The sequence below is a fragment of the Panthera uncia genome, chromosome B1 (assembly GCF_023721935.1).
Source record: "Panthera uncia isolate 11264 chromosome B1, Puncia_PCG_1.0, whole genome shotgun sequence".
NCBI lineage: Eukaryota > Metazoa > Chordata > Mammalia > Carnivora > Felidae > Panthera > Panthera uncia.
The window spans coordinates 41,812,601-41,829,198 of record NC_064811.1 but is presented as its reverse complement, the minus strand read 5'-3'; the positions used below and the strand labels follow the sequence as shown (position 1 = coordinate 41,829,198).

The following is a 16,598-nucleotide window of genomic DNA, read 5'->3' as shown; positions in this document are numbered from 1 at the left end:
CCTCCCTTCCTTCCTTCCTTCCTTCCTTCCTTCCTTCCCCCCTTCCTTCTTCCCTTCATTGAGCACTATGTACCAGGTACTGTGTTGCATGCTGAGCATACATACCACATTGAAAAAGACAGACTCAGCTCTCACATTCCTGGAGCTTATACTCCTGAGTAGATTATTAACAATGACAGGGGTCCAATTTTAGGTGGTGGCAGCTCTCAGAGTCATCTGGGACTTCATTTTTACAAGATAGAGAAAGCCCAGTCACCCCCAACTTCCAAAAGGCCAGAGACTTTCAATCTTCTCATCCCCGTGCTTCCACACCTGGACCAGATCTACTACCTTTATTTCCATTTTGAGTGACATTACTCACATGCACGTATTATTTTTCTCCACCATATGGATGGTATAAACCATTGATCTTTAAAACACCCTTGAAGACTTTGTCTCTTTTCAAAGGAATTTCAGGCAATTGCAGAGAGATGAAAAAGGTACTTCTTTCTCTATAAAATGGAGACATTAACGTTACCTGCTTTATAGATGTGTTGTGAAAATTAAATGAGATACTACATGTAAACTTCTTAGCATAGTAAATATGTTAACTATTTCTAAAATCATGTTTATTATATTTTCTGATCAGAGAACATTCTTTCTCTTTCTAATTCTATTTGGGGCAGCTGGTAGAGAAAGTGTCTGGATGAGTTTTTTGTTTTTGTTTTTGCTTTGCAATGCGTATATATTGCTTTTATAGGCAGCGATTTCATATTCAAGCAGAACGACTTCTTACGTTTGTCAAATGAGATGCACTTATTATAAAGTATTTCGACAGTGGAGAAATGTACATTTTTTTTTTTAATTTTTTTTTTTTTATTTATTTTTGGGACAGAGAGAGACAGAGCATGAACGGGGGAGGGGCAGAGAGAGAGGGAGACACAGAATCAGAAACAGGCTCCAGGCTCCGAGCCATCAGCCCAGAGCCTGATGCGGGGCTCGAACTCACGGACCGCGAGATCGTGACCTGGCTGAAGTCGGACGCTTAACCGACTGCGCCACCCAGGCGCCCCGAGAAATGTACATTTTTGATGATAACTCCAAATGAATATCATTAGGTGAATGGTATTTCACAACTTTCTAAATAGATGTATCAATTACAATGTTTTCAGCATCAAAAAACATATAAAATTCAGGGGCACCTGGGTGGCTCAGTCAATTAAGCATCCAACTCCTGATTTCGTCTCAGGTCATGATCAAGGTTCATGAGTTCCAGCCCCGCATCAGGCTCTGTGTGCTGACAGTGCAGAGCCTGGTTGGGATTCTCTCTGTCTCCCTCTCTCTCTGCCCCTTCCCCACTTGTGCTTGCTCTTGCTCTCAAAATAAATAAATAAATAAATTATATATACATATACATATATATATGTATATATATGTGTATATATATACATATATATACATGTATATATACATATATATGTGTGTATATATATATATACATATATATACATGTATATATATACATATATATGTATATATATATATACCTGATTCTAACTGGTTTTAGCACATATGAAAATGTATGGATTTCCATAATTGACATCCAGAGACAAGGTGGCCTGACATTGTTTCATTTCCCCGTGACTCTACCCTCTGTGGGTGGGGACATAAATCTCAGGATGGCTTTACTTGTGATAAAAATGGCTGTAGCAGCACCAGGCTTCTCACCTTACCACCACCAAGTCCAGAGGGAGAGAGTGTTCTGTGGTGAGTGTTCTCTTAAAGCTAGGAAGCCTCGGGAAGCCTGGGTGGCTCAGTCGGTTGAGCGTCTGACTTCGGCTCAGGTCATGATCTCGCGGTCCGTGAGTTCGAGCCCCGCGTCGGGCTCTGTGCTGACAGCTCAGAGCCTGGAGCCTGTTCAGATTCTGTGTCTCCCTCTCTCTCTGCCCCTTCCCCGCTCATGATCCGTCTCTCAAAAATAAATAAACATTAAAATAATAATAATTATAAAAAAAGTTAGGAAGCCAAGTTCCGTTGGCCTTAGCTGGGTGACAAGCCCATGCCAGATTCTGTGCCTGGTTGCCTTTGCCCCAAGTTCTGTGGGATAAGGAGAAATGGGATTATCCTGGGACCAACCACCCATCCCAGAGCTGGAGCTGGAGCTGGGTTCCAAGTCCCCTGGAGAACACAGGTTGCCCTGCAGGGAAATGGATGTCTGAATGAAAATCCAGGCACTGTGTGGAAGGAAGAGGAGTAGAAAGGGGAATGTAGGCTAAAGAGAGATTGAAAGGGAAGCAGACATAGGTAGAAATATTTTTTACAAAAATAGGTATCATACACGCCATTTTAAAATGCCATAATAGATTTAATATCATTCGAATTTAGCATGAGAAGAATAAAGCTAAAGTAAATCTCAAGGAATTGCTGACCTTTAGTTAAATGCATCTTTACCACAAGAGATATTATTTCCTTAACAGTCCCACCTGGGGAAAGAAGGTTAAGAAAAGCAATGAAAAATGTTAAGAGGTTGGAGTCATTTTTTAGCTGCAGGTTTCAATTTCAGGCAGTATTGAATGACTCACGGATATGAAAGATGAGTCAATCCTGAGACATGTGCTTCCTCCCATCTCGTTGCCGCTCACCTCCCCATGTTGGCTCTATTACTATTTTTACAATATTCTGTTGTGGAAATACTACTCCTATAATCGCTTACTATCATTGGTTCTACGTTCAAAAGAATTGCATGTTCATGATGACTCCTTTTCACCCCAGCCTGTCCTTCCCCAAACACTTTGACTCATCTCTAAATTGCCTGGGCTTCATGACCATGAATATGTTTTTCAAAGATGACCCATGGGTACATATTCTCTGAGTTCCTTCATGTGTCAGGATATTTGTCTCTGGCCTTCATTCTGGAACTTTTCTTGGATGGGTGGAATTGTCTTGAGTCACACTTTTCTTGGCAATTCTAGCTGATGCTTCATTATATTCTGGCATGGAATATAGATTAACCAGATAGAGGCCAATCTGATTGACTTCCCTTACTTTTTATGTCAGTATGCCACGAGACTTTTCTTTTTCTCAAGCCCTTGAAGTTCAGCAAGTGAAAAAGGCTATGTCTCAGTGTTGACCATTCAGTATCTGTCTTCCTGGGTCTTGGCGTGCTCTTTCAATCTGCAGATTCATTTTTTCATTTGTCAGAGCAATTTGCTTGTTTCATGTCTTTGTATATTTAGTCGGTCCTATTTGTGGGTTCTCTAGGAACAAAAAGGCTCAAATTGCCTATGCCTTTCACATGCATTCACTATGTTTATCTCAAGGGTTTTTTTTTTTTTTCTTTCTGTGTCTGTAATTGTGCTTTGAGCTGTGTCTATTTGGCTTTTTGTTCTTGTTGTTATTTTTATATATTTATTAGCGCCATGGTAATGTTGTTTTGGTTTTTGCTTTGTTTCCATAGAACTGAAATCTCCATTTTTTCCCCCTAGATCATTATCTCATTGCATCATTTTCTCTCTGGGTCCCCGTATATTGAGTTCATGTTCTTATTAACCTGTTCTATACCTCAAAACACTCAGGGGAAACAATATGTTCTGCTAGTTTGCTTCTTAGATTTAGAGCTTATGATGAAAATTCTTAAGATTTTTAATAATTCAAGGATCCAGGGTGAGCACAGAGTTGGAAGTTACACTGCTCGAAAATCTCCTCTTTCTTGCTTGTCCTTCACTTTTTGAAGTATGTGACATTAGGCTGTACTCATTTCCTTGTTTGCTTGCTACTGCTGACTTTCTTTTTTGCCTGGTTTTCATTATTTCGGTTTATATTTTATTTTATTTAAAAACTTTTTTTAAGTTTATTTATTTATTTTGAAACAGAGAGACAGAGAAAGGGAGAGAGAGAGCAAGCAGGGGCGGGACAGAGAGAAAGGGAGAGAGCACAGAGCCTGATATGGGCCCCAAACTCACGAACCATGAGATCATGACTGGAGCTAAAACCAAGAGCTGGGCGCTTAACCGACTGAGCCACCCAGGTGCCCCATGTTCATATTGTAGATATTTTAGGGAGGAGAATCTTTTTGTTTTCATTCTGTTCATCTTCCTTCAAAAGTTTATATTGTTTATAGTTATTTATGCTCTCTATAAAGTCAGGAAAAAGTGATCTTCATTTTAAAAAAATCAATGAGATCATGTGAGGTTCATTAAAAACCTTGAAGTACTATGCAAATGCTATTTTTAAAAGGTGAAATCATGGAATTTTTTTTTTTAAGTTTATTTCTTTTGAGAGAGAGAGAGTTTGGGAAAGCAGGGTAGGGGTGGAGAGAGAGAGGGAGAGAGAGAATCCCAACCAGGCTCTGCACTGTCAGCACAGAGCCCGATGCAGGACTCGAATTCATGAACCGTGAGATCATGACCTGAACCCAAACCAAGAGCCAGACGCTCAACCGACTGAGCCACCCAGGCACCCTGAAATCATGACATCATAAGGTTGGAATAGACCTAGGATCTTGTGTTTTAATCCCACACCCAATTCAGAAACCCTCCAACGACATCCCCAGTGATGGCTTCCGCGGCCCTCTGTGAGATGACTCATTTCTTGGCAAAGCCTGCTGTTCAGGGGATGGACAGCTCTCAGAAATTGTAAGTATGTCGATCTCTGAAGGAGAAGTGTGCTTTCCTGAACTTCAACCTATAGATTCTACCTCGGCTTAGCAGGTGGCATAATGGACGGCACTTGAAATTGTCACAATGGAGAGACACTGGCAGACTGAAAACAAAAAAGAATAATGAAAAAATGTATGCGCTTATATAGGAACAACACGGATCACAAAGACTGGTGTGAATTATTTTCTATTTGTACCCCAAAGCCCGGCAGCAAAAGTGATTTTCGCTGTGAAACTGACGGGTTAACTTTGTAGCAAGTTTTTTTTTTTTTTTTAATCTGGATTTAACTGAATTCGACAAAATGTTGTTCCAAGTTCATAGATAGTTGCTCCCACAATCTTAAAAAAAATTAAAAGGAGCGTTGCTGATATCTGGCCATTTATTGCCTCTCTCTGCCTCTCAGGCTGCTGAATAAGCACTCGTTGAGTGAGAAACACCTTTCCCAGTGTTCAGACCGCTTCTCAGGAGGAAACAACTGGAGGACCACTTCCTAATCAACACACTTCTGCGTGGAACTGGCAAACGACCCATTTGAAACGTGGTTGGGATGAATAACTGTTCTTGTAGCCAAATGCTTTCAAAATACTTCAAGAAAAACCTGTCCAACGATGCTGATTCTAGCCTACCGCAGAAACGCATTTATATTTTATGCACTTGTTTGTATTTTCGTCAGCTCCGATTTCTCTTAAAAAAGCTTAGGAGTCTCTGACGGTCTTTTGTTCTCCTCTCGAGAGTAAATGTTCCTAAGGAATTCGCGTGGTACTTCCATCCTGATGGCTTAAGGGGTTAGATAAGAAGCAGATGCGGGCACAGGGGTGGTGTAGCGACCCAAAGTGGCAAAGGTCAGGAGACCCCTGACTCTCTCCAGCCCCACCCCCGCCTGCGCTGAAGGCAGACACACTTTGTTCATTCTTCCCACAGCCCCCACAATGAAGGGTGACGTCTCTGGGATTGGAAAAGCGCTTGAGACCCTTTGGTGGAGTTTTATTTTTATTGCTTATTTATTTTGAGAAAGAGAGAAAGAGTGGGGGAAAGAGGCAGAGGGAGAGATAGAGAATCTTAAGCAGGCTCTACACTCAGCACAGAGCCCCATGTGGGGCTCGATCCCATGACACTGGGATCACAACCTCCGCTGAAATCAAGAGTCAGACGCTCAACCGACTGAGCCATGCAGGTTCCCCTGGAGTTTCATTTTTAGATCAACGTACACAAACTAGGTCATCCTCGTCCAATTCCACACTTTCAAAGAGCATTTCTTACAATCTTAAGTATTTTTCCTGAGTATTGGGTCAAATTGTCTTCAGTGACAAAGGTGATGACCTCAGGCTTTTTTTTTTATGCTTCTCCCTTTTTCACATCTGGGAAGGGGCAGGTCTCTTCCATGAGCTCTTGTCCCTCCATCACTGATCTTGTGTGTGAGAGCTCAGAGAAGACAGATCTCTTCCCCAGTGCAGGCCTCTCCCTTAACCTAACAAAGGCTCACCTTGTTGGAGAGCATAACCCGTGCCAGGCCCTTGGCACACAACATGTCACTGAATGATCTTAGCAACCCCCGAGGTGGGTTCTATCTTATTTGTCCTTCACATGCTGGGAAATGAAGGTGGAGAGAGGTTAAACGACTTGCCCAAGGCTACTCATCTTAGAAGGAGAACTCAGATTTACATCTAGACAGTCTGATTCTAGAGTTTGTCCTCTTAAACCCTACACAATGCTGATGCTTTACACATGAGTATAGGGAGTGCTGATGCATAAAACATATTGATATCTGTGAAGAGTGAAACGTTTGACTTCTTGCTGATTTGGATGCCTTTTATTTCTTTTTGTTGTGTGATTGCTGGGTTGAGGACTTCCAGTGCTATGTTGAACAACAGTGGTGAGAGTGGACATCCCTGTCATGTTATCCAAAATCTATGAAGAGCTAACCAAACTCAACACCCAAAAAACAAATAATCCAGTGAAGAAATGGGCAGAAGACATGAATAGACACTTTTCCAAAGAAGACATCCAGATGGCTAACAGACACATGAAAAGATGCTCAACATCACTCATCATCAGGGAAATACAGGTCAAAACCACAGTGAGATAACACCTCACACCTGTCCAAATGACTAAAAGTAACAACTCAGGAAACAACAGATGTTGGCAAGGATGCAGAGAAAAGGGAACCTTTTTGCACTGTTGGTGGGCATGAAAACTGGTGCAGCCACTCTGGAAAACAGTATCAAGTTTCCTCAAAAAAATAAAAAATTCTAACCCATGACCCAGCAATTGCACTACTAAGTATTTATCCAAAGGATACAAAGATGCTTATTCGAAGCATACCAACAATAGCCAAGTTATGGAAAGACGCCAAATGTCCATTGACTGATGAATGGATAAAGAAGATGTCACACACACACACACACACACACACGCACACACACACACCCATATATACACAATGGAATATTACTTGGCAATCAAAAAGAATGAAATCTTGCCATTTGCAACAACGTGGATGGAACTAGAGTGTAGTATGATAAGTGAAACAAGTCAGGCAGAGAAAGACAGATATATTTCACTCATATGGGATTTGAGAAGCACAACAGATGAACATAGGGGAAGGGAAGGAAAAATAAGATAAAAACAGAGAGGGAGGCAAACCATAAGAGACTCTTAAATACAGGAAACAAGCTGACGGTTGTGGAGGGGAGGTGGGTGGGGGGATGGGTTAAATGGGCGATGAGCATTAAGGAGGGCACTTGTTGGGATGAGCACTGGGTGTCATATGTAAGAGATGAATCACTGGGTTCTACTCCTGAAGCCAAGACTACACTCTGTGTTAACTAACTTGAATGTAACTTACACACACACACACACACACACACACACACACACACACTGTCAGCAGGCTCTGCTGTTCTCTCTGGTAATTCACTCAAGTGATTACCTCCAGTGAACCTCTCATGAGCACCTCACCGGGTGCTATTCGAGGTGAGAAAAGTGGCTGGCACAGAAAGATATCTGCAGGTGGCTTATGATGCTGGCATAGTCTCACACAGGTTCACAGGCCTAATGGGATTTCCATTTCTGGCAATGTGGTGGATTGCATTACATAAAACCCTCCCGCTATGAAACACCTGGAAATGCAGTATAAAATAGAACCAGCGTCCCTTTAAATGTCCAACTGGGCTCAAAAGAAAGAAAAGGAAATCCCAGGAACCAAAAATGAAATGGAAGCTAAAAACCAGAGTACAATCTGCACACTAAAGCTGGGGCTGCCTGGGGATATTTGATGATCTCAGAAACCAGCGAGCTTGGGATTTAATGGTTACTCTGGGACAGAAGGAAAAATTGATATCCCACATAAAGCTGCTACCCTTAGTAAAAGGGTAAGAGAAAAAAAGACCCCCAAAAGACCAAAGGAAATGATAGGCGAGCTTGCGTTTCTTGGAGTGAGCTTTGGCAGGGTTGGGGTGGATTTGAACACTCAAACCTGCCCTCACTAGCTTTGGGATTCAAAGGTGCCCTTGCTATAGAGTATTGAGGACTGCTGGATGTTATATTAGCATAGAAATAGTTCTTACATGCTCCCAAATTTCCTGGCAAAAGCCGAGGTAAAGCTTCACTGGAGAGACACCCCCAATCCTGGAGCCCCAGGATTCCTGAGGATCAAATGCGACAAGATGAATTCATAGTCCAACATTTGAAAAACCCCAAACACATGAACAAATGCCAGCAGGCATATGAATAGAACATATAAATCTTTCTGAAACTCAGATACCATATACAGACTATAAAATAAGAAACTTACAAGCGATTAAAGGTAAGAAGGAAGTAATGAGAGAAAAAGAAACCATCAGAATGACCAGCAGACGGTGTTAAATAAACTTTTGAGAAATGAGCAAAGTTACAAACTCAAGGGCTCAAGAGAAGAGCAGTGGAGCCCTTGATCCAGCTCTCTCTGACATCGGACGCAGATAGAAATGAGAAAACTTTCCACAAGGCAGCGCAGGAAAACAAGATGGTCCTAGGAAGGCAGTCTTGGGTCTTTCACTGGAAACAACGGACAAGAATAGTCCTTCCTGTGGTGAAACCAGATAATAATTATTTTTGGTTTTGTCGGCCATATGTCTCCGCCGCATAGCCTTCTTTGCGTTTTTGGCAATCTTTAAAAATGTAAAGACTTTCCTGAGCTCCCAAGCTGCACAAAAACAAGCCTCGGGCAGGTTGGCCCTGGGGCTGTAGTTGTGGACTCCTGTGCTAAGCCATAAATCTGTAGCTGCTCGATGTGGGCATTTTCCATTGTCCAGGGAGATTCAGCCTGAGACTGAAATTGTGTTACCAGGAGGAGGACAGACAGAACAGATTCCCGATGACATGTTTTAGTATCTGGACCCACCATGGACAAAGATCCAACCCAGCAATTTTTAGTTATGTGGACCAATAAATATTCCTTTTTAAAAAGCCACTTTGCCTTGGTTTTATGCCACATACAAACAAAACAACATGCACATTTCACAAGGCACTCAGAGCTCACTGTAAAATCTCTCTGACCCCTTTGTGTGTGATTATCTGCCTGCCTACACAATATCCAAAGCGCGATCACTTTTGTTCGGGAATTACTTCAAACCAAGTGAATGAGATATTATTTTACAGTCAGTCCTGTGGAGGGAAAGAGAGGAAAAAGGAAAACAGTACTTTTGTGTGTGTTGACCACTGTATTGTTTTACGTGCGGTCTTGCTGGAAAGCCACAGCAGCTCGGGGAAATACACATCAACCCCATTTTCTAGGTGAGGAAACTAGCCTCAGAGGTGAAATAATAGTCCGATGCCACACTTAGGAAGTGACAGGTCTGCTGCTTGGATCTAAGACTATTTGGCTCCAAAATCCATGCTCTTTTACAACCCCACATTGCAAATGTCCTAGATCAGAAAAAGCAAACTTTTTCTGTAAAGGGCCAGATAGTAAATATTTTCGGCTTTGTGGGCTACAGCCTGTCAAAACAACTTTGAATGCCAGGGGAAAGCAGCCAGAGACAAAACGTAAATGAACAGGCGTGGTTATCCATTACACTTTTTTTTTTTTTTTTTTTTTAAGTTTCATGTATTTATTTTGAGAGAGAAAGCAAGCGAGCAGGGGTGGGGCAGAAGGAGAGAGAGAGAGAGAATCCCATACCATTAACGCAGAGCTTGACACAGGGCTTGATCCCATCAACTGCAAGATCATGACCTGAGCCCAAATCAACAGTCAGACACAAGCCGCTGAGCCACCCGGGTAACCCTAAGCTTTTTTCTTTTCTTTCTTTCTTTCTTTCTTTCTTTCTTTCTTTCTTTCTTCTTTCTCTCTCTCTTTCTTTCTTCTCTTTTTTTTAACAAAAACAGGTGGTAGATGGGCCGAATTTGGCCTGTGGGCTGTAGATTGTTGATACCTGTGTCCAATGACCACTGTTCTCATAGCAAATGAGCCTCCCTGAAAGGAGCTCTTCCTCTCCAAACACTACCCCAAAATCAGCAGTGCTTTGTGTAATACTGCATTGAGAAATTCCATTAAAATGCCAACTTGGATGACCTAAATCATGCATCTGGAATTTATCAGTTACTATCTCTCTCTTTTTTTTCTTTTTTTTTTTATGTTTATTTTTTGAGAGGGAGAGAGAGAGAGGCAGAGACCCAGAGCATGAGCGGGGAAGGAGCAGAGAGAGAGGGAGACAGAATCCGAAGCAGGTTCCAGGCTCTGAGCTTTCAGCGCAGAGCCTGATGCGGGGCCCGAACTCACCAATGGTGAGATCATGACCTGAGCCAAAGTTGGACCCTTAACTAACTGAGCCACCCAGGTGCTCCTCGTTTACTATCTCTTAAAAGTATTAGGAATCTATTCATGTTTCTGTCCTGTTTCCCAGACTAAATTGGAAGTTCTAGAAGGCTAGAGGTTGTTCATTCATTCTGTAGACGAGGGATCAGGAACTATCATCTAGGAGTCAAATCCTGCCCATGGGCAAACTGTGGCCTGGGGACCAATCCTGCCCCCTTCCCAGTTCTTATAAATAGTTTTATTGGAACGTAGCTAAACTCATTCATTTATATAGTGGCTGCTTTTGTGCTACAGTGGCAGAACTGAGTAATTTTGGCAGAGATCCTACAGCCTACGAAGTCAAGATTATTTGCCATGTAGACCTTTACAGAAAAAGTTTGCCTGCACTTTCTCTAGGCAGAAGTTATTATTCCCTTAACTGGTGTCTGAGATTTTTCTCAACAGGGAAACTGCCTTTGCTTGGGAAAAAATACCTTGCTTAGTGTGTGGGTTGCAGAATGGCCAGTACATAGGTATTTGAAGGAGCCCAAGCAGAAAGGAAAGGATGCACCATTCTGCATGAGAACATGAGAGGAATTTTGTGTTTGGGCTCCTAAAAAAGATGGAGCGGGAAGCACAGCGGGTGGCAGAGAAAAGATTGGAGAGAGGAGCTGGGAAGTTTTGGGGGAGTGGGAATGTAATATGTCTGGTGGAGGGGGTGTGCACAGCAGGGATGTAGAAAGACCTAATACATGATTTTACGTGTTTCGTTCTGTCGTATTGGCCACTTCACCCCTCTCTGTGATCATTTGGTCGTTAGTAAAATGCTCTGTTTATATGGTTTACATGGTTGCTTTTGGGGTGGGGAGAGAGTAAGGGAGAAGCTGTATGTTGTATGGGGGCTGACACCAGAGAAGAATTGAAGAAATAGCTACCATAGAACAGAGCAAGTTTGGACAAAGTCAGGACGTACAAACAGAATGAATCATAAGACTGTAAGAACTTCTCCCCCAATTTAGAGAATCCTGAGAAAGTGCTTTAGGTTTCCCTCATCTATAGAGCTGGGACTTGATTCAATCTGACATAGAGTGTAGGGACTGGGAGACCCTAGCGGATAGCTGAGTGAGACACGTACCCAACAAGGGCTGAATCCATCATTCTCCTTGCTTCCAGAAACTTCTGGGACATGACTCAGAAACAAATGTGTAGTAAGTGCTCCGACAGAAAGATGCTGTGAACCCACGAAGGGCAAAATGATCTACTCTGTCTGTAGTGTCGGAGAGGGCTTCCTGTAGGAAGTGATGTTAGAGCCAGGTCTTGAGGGGTAAGAAGGAGTTAATGGCTCAGATTAAAGAAGGGAGAGTCTTCCACCAGAGGAAACAGGAGATGCACAAGTGTGAGTCAGAAAAAGGCATGTAAGGAAATAGGAAATTTCCTGTGAGAGAAAGTGAAGAGGGCAGAGCACGCAGAGGTGAGTTGGGTCAGGTAATTTTGTGTACTTTTCTTCTCCATAGTGCTTGTCACACAAGAAAGGTGCTTAGGGTGCCTGACGGTCTCAGTTGGTGACTCTTGAACTCGGGGTTGTAAGTTCGAGCCCCACATTGGGTGTAGCGATTACTTAAAAATAAAATCTTAAGGGGGTGCCTGGATGGCTCAGTTGGTTAAGCGTCGACTCATGATTTCTGCTCAGGTCGTGATCTCACAGTTCGTGATATCAAGCCCCGTGTTGGGCTCTGTGCTGACAGTGGGGAGCCTGCTTGGCATTCTCTCCCTCTCTCTCTGCCCTTCCCTCACACACACACTCTCTCTCTCAAAAATAAATAAATACACTTAAAAACTCACACACACACACATAAAATCTTTTTTTTTAATTTTTTTAATGTTTATTTTTGACAGAGAGAGAGAGACAGGGCATGAGTGAGGGAGGGGCAGAGACAGAGGGAGACACAAAATCCGAAGCAGGCTCCAGGCTCTGAGCTGTCAGCACAGAGCCCGACAGGGGGGCTTGAACTCACAAACCGTGGAATCATGACCTGAGCCGAAGCCGGCCGCTCAACCGACTGAGCCACCCAGGCACCCCCAAATAAAATCTTAAAACAAAAACAAGGAAGGTGCTCGATAAAATTTGCACTCAGATAAGTGAACGTCTGTTATTTAACAAGAATTGGGATTTGATGGGGTATCCCTTTCCTTTCTTGTTGCTCTCCTAAGTTATTATTATTTTGTGGCCTGATAGCTGTTCTTACTGTGAACATGTCTTGAGTGAACATCGCGATATATATCCAAGACATGATGATTGTAATTGACTATTTCTATGGCTAATTGTCGTATCTTAAGACAAGCACAGGATTGAGTTTAAAACCTGATCCTGACACTTAGTGGAACGCATTCTAATGGCTCCGAGCCTTAGTTTCCCTCTCCATAAAAAGAGGAGAATGATATCTATGTGGCAGAATTATAGTGAGAAGTAAATGACACGACATATGTAAAATTGTCAGCCCGATGGCTGTCACGTAATAGGTGCTCAGTAAATAGGAGTTCCCCATATTTTAATTAGATGGATTATTTTGTACGTGATTCTTTGATGATTGTTTAAAGTCGGGTTGTCCAAGAAGGAACCACTAGTCACACGTGGCTACTGAGCACTTGAAATGTGGCTAGCCAGAAATTGGGATGTGCTGTAAGTGTTAAATATGTACCAGGTTTCAAAGACTTAGTACGAACTAAAGAACGTTTGGGCACCGGGGTGGCTCAGTCGGTTAAGTGTCCGCCTTTAGCTCATGTCATAATCTCATGGCTCATGAGCTCGAGCCCCGCATTGGGCTCTGTGCTGACAGCTCAGAGCCTGGAGTCTGCTTTGGATTCTGTGTCTCCCTCTCTCTTTGCCCCTTCCCACTTGTGCTCTCTCTCTCTCTCTCTCAAAAATGAATAAACATTAAAAAAATTATAAAAATAAAGAACGTAAAATATTCCATGAATTCATGTGTATATTGAATGCATATTTAAATGATAATATTTTACATAGATTAGGATAAACAAAATAGATTCTTAAAAAAAATCTCACCTGTTTCTTTTCAATTTTATGACATGGCTACAATAAAATTTAAATTTACATCTGTGGTTCACCTTATATTGCTACTGGACAGTTACTGGTCCAGAGAAATGATGAAATTCAATTGCACGGTCTCTCTAAAGCCCCGATGATCAATGAAATATTTCCTTTCTTTTTCATCTTTTGCTATAAAGATCTAGTTGCCTAAAATTCAATGGAGTTTTGAAAGTAGGGTTAGGTACTTAATCATTAGAGATTAGGTTAAATGTCTTTGATGTGAAAGAAATCCAGTTGTCAACATTTACTTTTTTTGCACCTCACCACCATCTGTGTAACCTGAATACCCTGTCCTCTAACATTACGAGTGCGTGGGAAGGTTCAGGAGTTGTCTCTTTCTCACTTCTGATGGGCAGAATCCGGAAGCCCAGCCGCGTGCTATGCTCTTGGTCCCTCCTGGATTGCACAGGGATTTGTTTTCTCTTTATGATTGACAGCACCTTCGCTTCTGAAACTCCTCAACCTTCTTAGAAACCACACAGGGATATCCCCGACTGGAGAGGAGATTTTTTTTTTTTTAACTCTCAATCAGCAGTGGATCTTGGGTTTGATATTAAAATCATTGAAGCACACCTATAAGTGAGGAAACCCAATATAGTATGTATGGTCTCTATCAAAAGAATCCAACGCACTAGCTATCTTTGGGCTACAAGAAAGGGCTGAGACACTTTTCCATATTTTGTATCTCCTCTTCCGCCCTACCATCTGTGGTTCCATCTGCTGGGGAAGCAGAGGGGTAAATGAGGTTCTTGTTAAGCACTTAGGCAGGTAGAGACAGAGAGACAAAGGAGGGTGAAGTCAGTTTTATTATGAGGCCACATCATTTTCAGTCTCCATTTCCTTCTCTTCCAATCCTCAACGCTCCCTCCCAACCCTAATACTCCCCCACAATGCCTGCCTTTCTCTATGGACACCCATGGCCTCCATATTGCTAGATCCATTAGATATTTTTAGTCATATCCCAAGGATGTCCTTGACGCCCACATCACATAATCCAGCATCGGCCCAGGGGGCCAGAGCTGTGCTCACTGTCTCCCTTGCCTCATCTCCCAACCAACGCTCTTCAGCAGGCTTCCTCCCACCAGGCCAGCACTCTTCCAAATGGCTCCTTCAGAAGTGACCCATGGCATACACAATGCTACATTAATGAGCGTTTCTCAGTTCTCTTCTTTCTTCTCCTTTCACTAACGTATCACTCCTTCCATCTTGTTCCTTGGCTTTCCAATGCAATCCTTATCTGATTTGCTCCTAGGTCTTTGGACAACCCCCCTCTATCTCCTTTGTAGGCTCAATTTCTTCTTCCTGGGTGTAATGTGTTGGCTTCCCAAGACTTGGCCATGAACCCTATTCTCTTCCTCTATACTACCTCATTTGGCCATTAGCAGCCATAACCACATCCAGAGTTTTCAACAACTGGTAATTCTGATAATTTCCAAATTTATATCCTTAGCCCAGAATGCTTTTCTGACCTCTAAACCCATATACCTAACTCCTTACTTGACATCTTATAGTGAATGTCTCAAAGATCTTCAAAATCAGCAAGGCCCAAACTAGACCCTATGGGCTGGTTCTCTCTAAGTATTTTATTTTTCAGGGAATGATAGCTTTATTCATTTCTTACATGAGCCAGCAATCAGTCACCTTTGAAACCCACTCTTTCCTTTGACTTTACTATCTTTTCCATTAGACCGTCAAATCCTGATATTCTAATGTGCTGATAATCTCTCAGATCCCTTCACTTCTTTCATCCTTTCTGCCAACCCCCAAGCCCAAGTTACCATTATGTCTTGCTTCGACTGCTTCAGTAGCCCCCTATCTTCTTTTTCTCTTCATTCCAAATCTAGTCACCAGACAAATTTGGCATATAACTTCCCAGGCCCATTGAGTCTTCTCCAACCTGGTTTCCTTCCAGAGTGTGGAAGCCTTGGGTGCTTTGGTATATGTCCTGGGAGCTCCATGATTCCTAAAAGCACTAGGATCTTGTAGGAGTTCAGAGAAGTTACTTCCAACAAGTGTGTCAGGGGAGGCTCACGAAGGAGGCTTCCTTTTTTTTTTTTTTAATGGTGCTGCTATGTAAAATATTTTTATTATTTTCTTTTTTTTGATGCTTGTTTCTTTGTTTATTTAACATCCAAATTAGTTAGCATATAGTGCAACAATGATTTGAGTAGAATCCTTAATTCCCCTTACCCATTTAGCCCATCCCCCCTCCCACAACTCCTCCAGTAACCCTCTGTTTGTTCTCCATATTTAAGAGTCTCTCATGTTTTGTCCCCCTCCCTGTTTTTATATGATTTTTGTTTCCCTTCCCTTACATTCATCTGTTTTGTCTCTTAAAGTCCTCCTATGAGTGAAGTCATGATTTTTGTCTTTCTCTGACTAATTTCACTTAGCATAACACCTTCTAGTTCCATCCACATAGTTGCAAATGGCAAGATTCCATTCTTTTTGATTGCCGAGTAATATTCCATTGTATATATATAACACGTCTTCTTTATCCATTCATCCATTGATGGACGTTTGGGCTCTTTCCATACTTTGGCTATTGTTGATAGTGCTGCTATAAACCTGGGGGTGCATGTGTCCCTTCGAAACAGCATACTTGTATCCATTGGATAAATACCTAGTAGTGCAATTGCCGAGTCATAGGGTAGTTCTATTTTTAATTTTTTGAGGAACCTCCATACTGTTTCCCAGAGTGGCTGCACCAGTTTGCATTCCCACCAGCAGTGCAAAAGAGATCCTCTGTTTCCACATCCTCGCCAACATCTGTTGTTGCCTGAGTTGTTAATTTTAGCCATTCTGACAGGTGTAAGGTGATATCTCATTGTGCTTTTGATTTGTATTTCCCTGATGATGAGTGATGTTGAGCATTTTTTCATGTGTTGGTTAGCCATCTGGAGGTCTTCTTTGGAGAAGTGTCTATTCATGTCTTTTGCCCATTTCTTCACTGGATTATTTGTTTTTTGAGTGTTGAGTTTGATAAGTTCTTTATAGATACAAAGGAGGCTTCTTTTGACTCTGAAGGATGGTTAAGCCCCTATCATGTGGATATGAGAGAAGGCCATTTTAGGGAGTG

General features: G+C 42.2%; 1 long non-coding RNA gene across 2 annotated transcripts in view; it reads left to right on the top strand.

Annotated features, from left to right (window-relative positions):
• The window catches only part of LOC125923650 (uncharacterized), a 63,736-nt gene that overhangs the window by 41,768 nt on the left and 5,370 nt on the right, over positions 1 to 16,598 (top strand). Inside the window, exon 3 of one of the 2 annotated variants that reach the window (XR_007458114.1) lies at positions 5,041 to 7,305. The exons of the other annotated variant lie outside the window; for it this stretch is intronic. This is a non-coding gene — a long non-coding RNA (uncharacterized LOC125923650). Of the gene's footprint in view, positions 1 to 5,040; positions 7,306 to 16,598 lie in introns of those variants that run through there. 2 annotated transcript variants of the gene reach the window in all.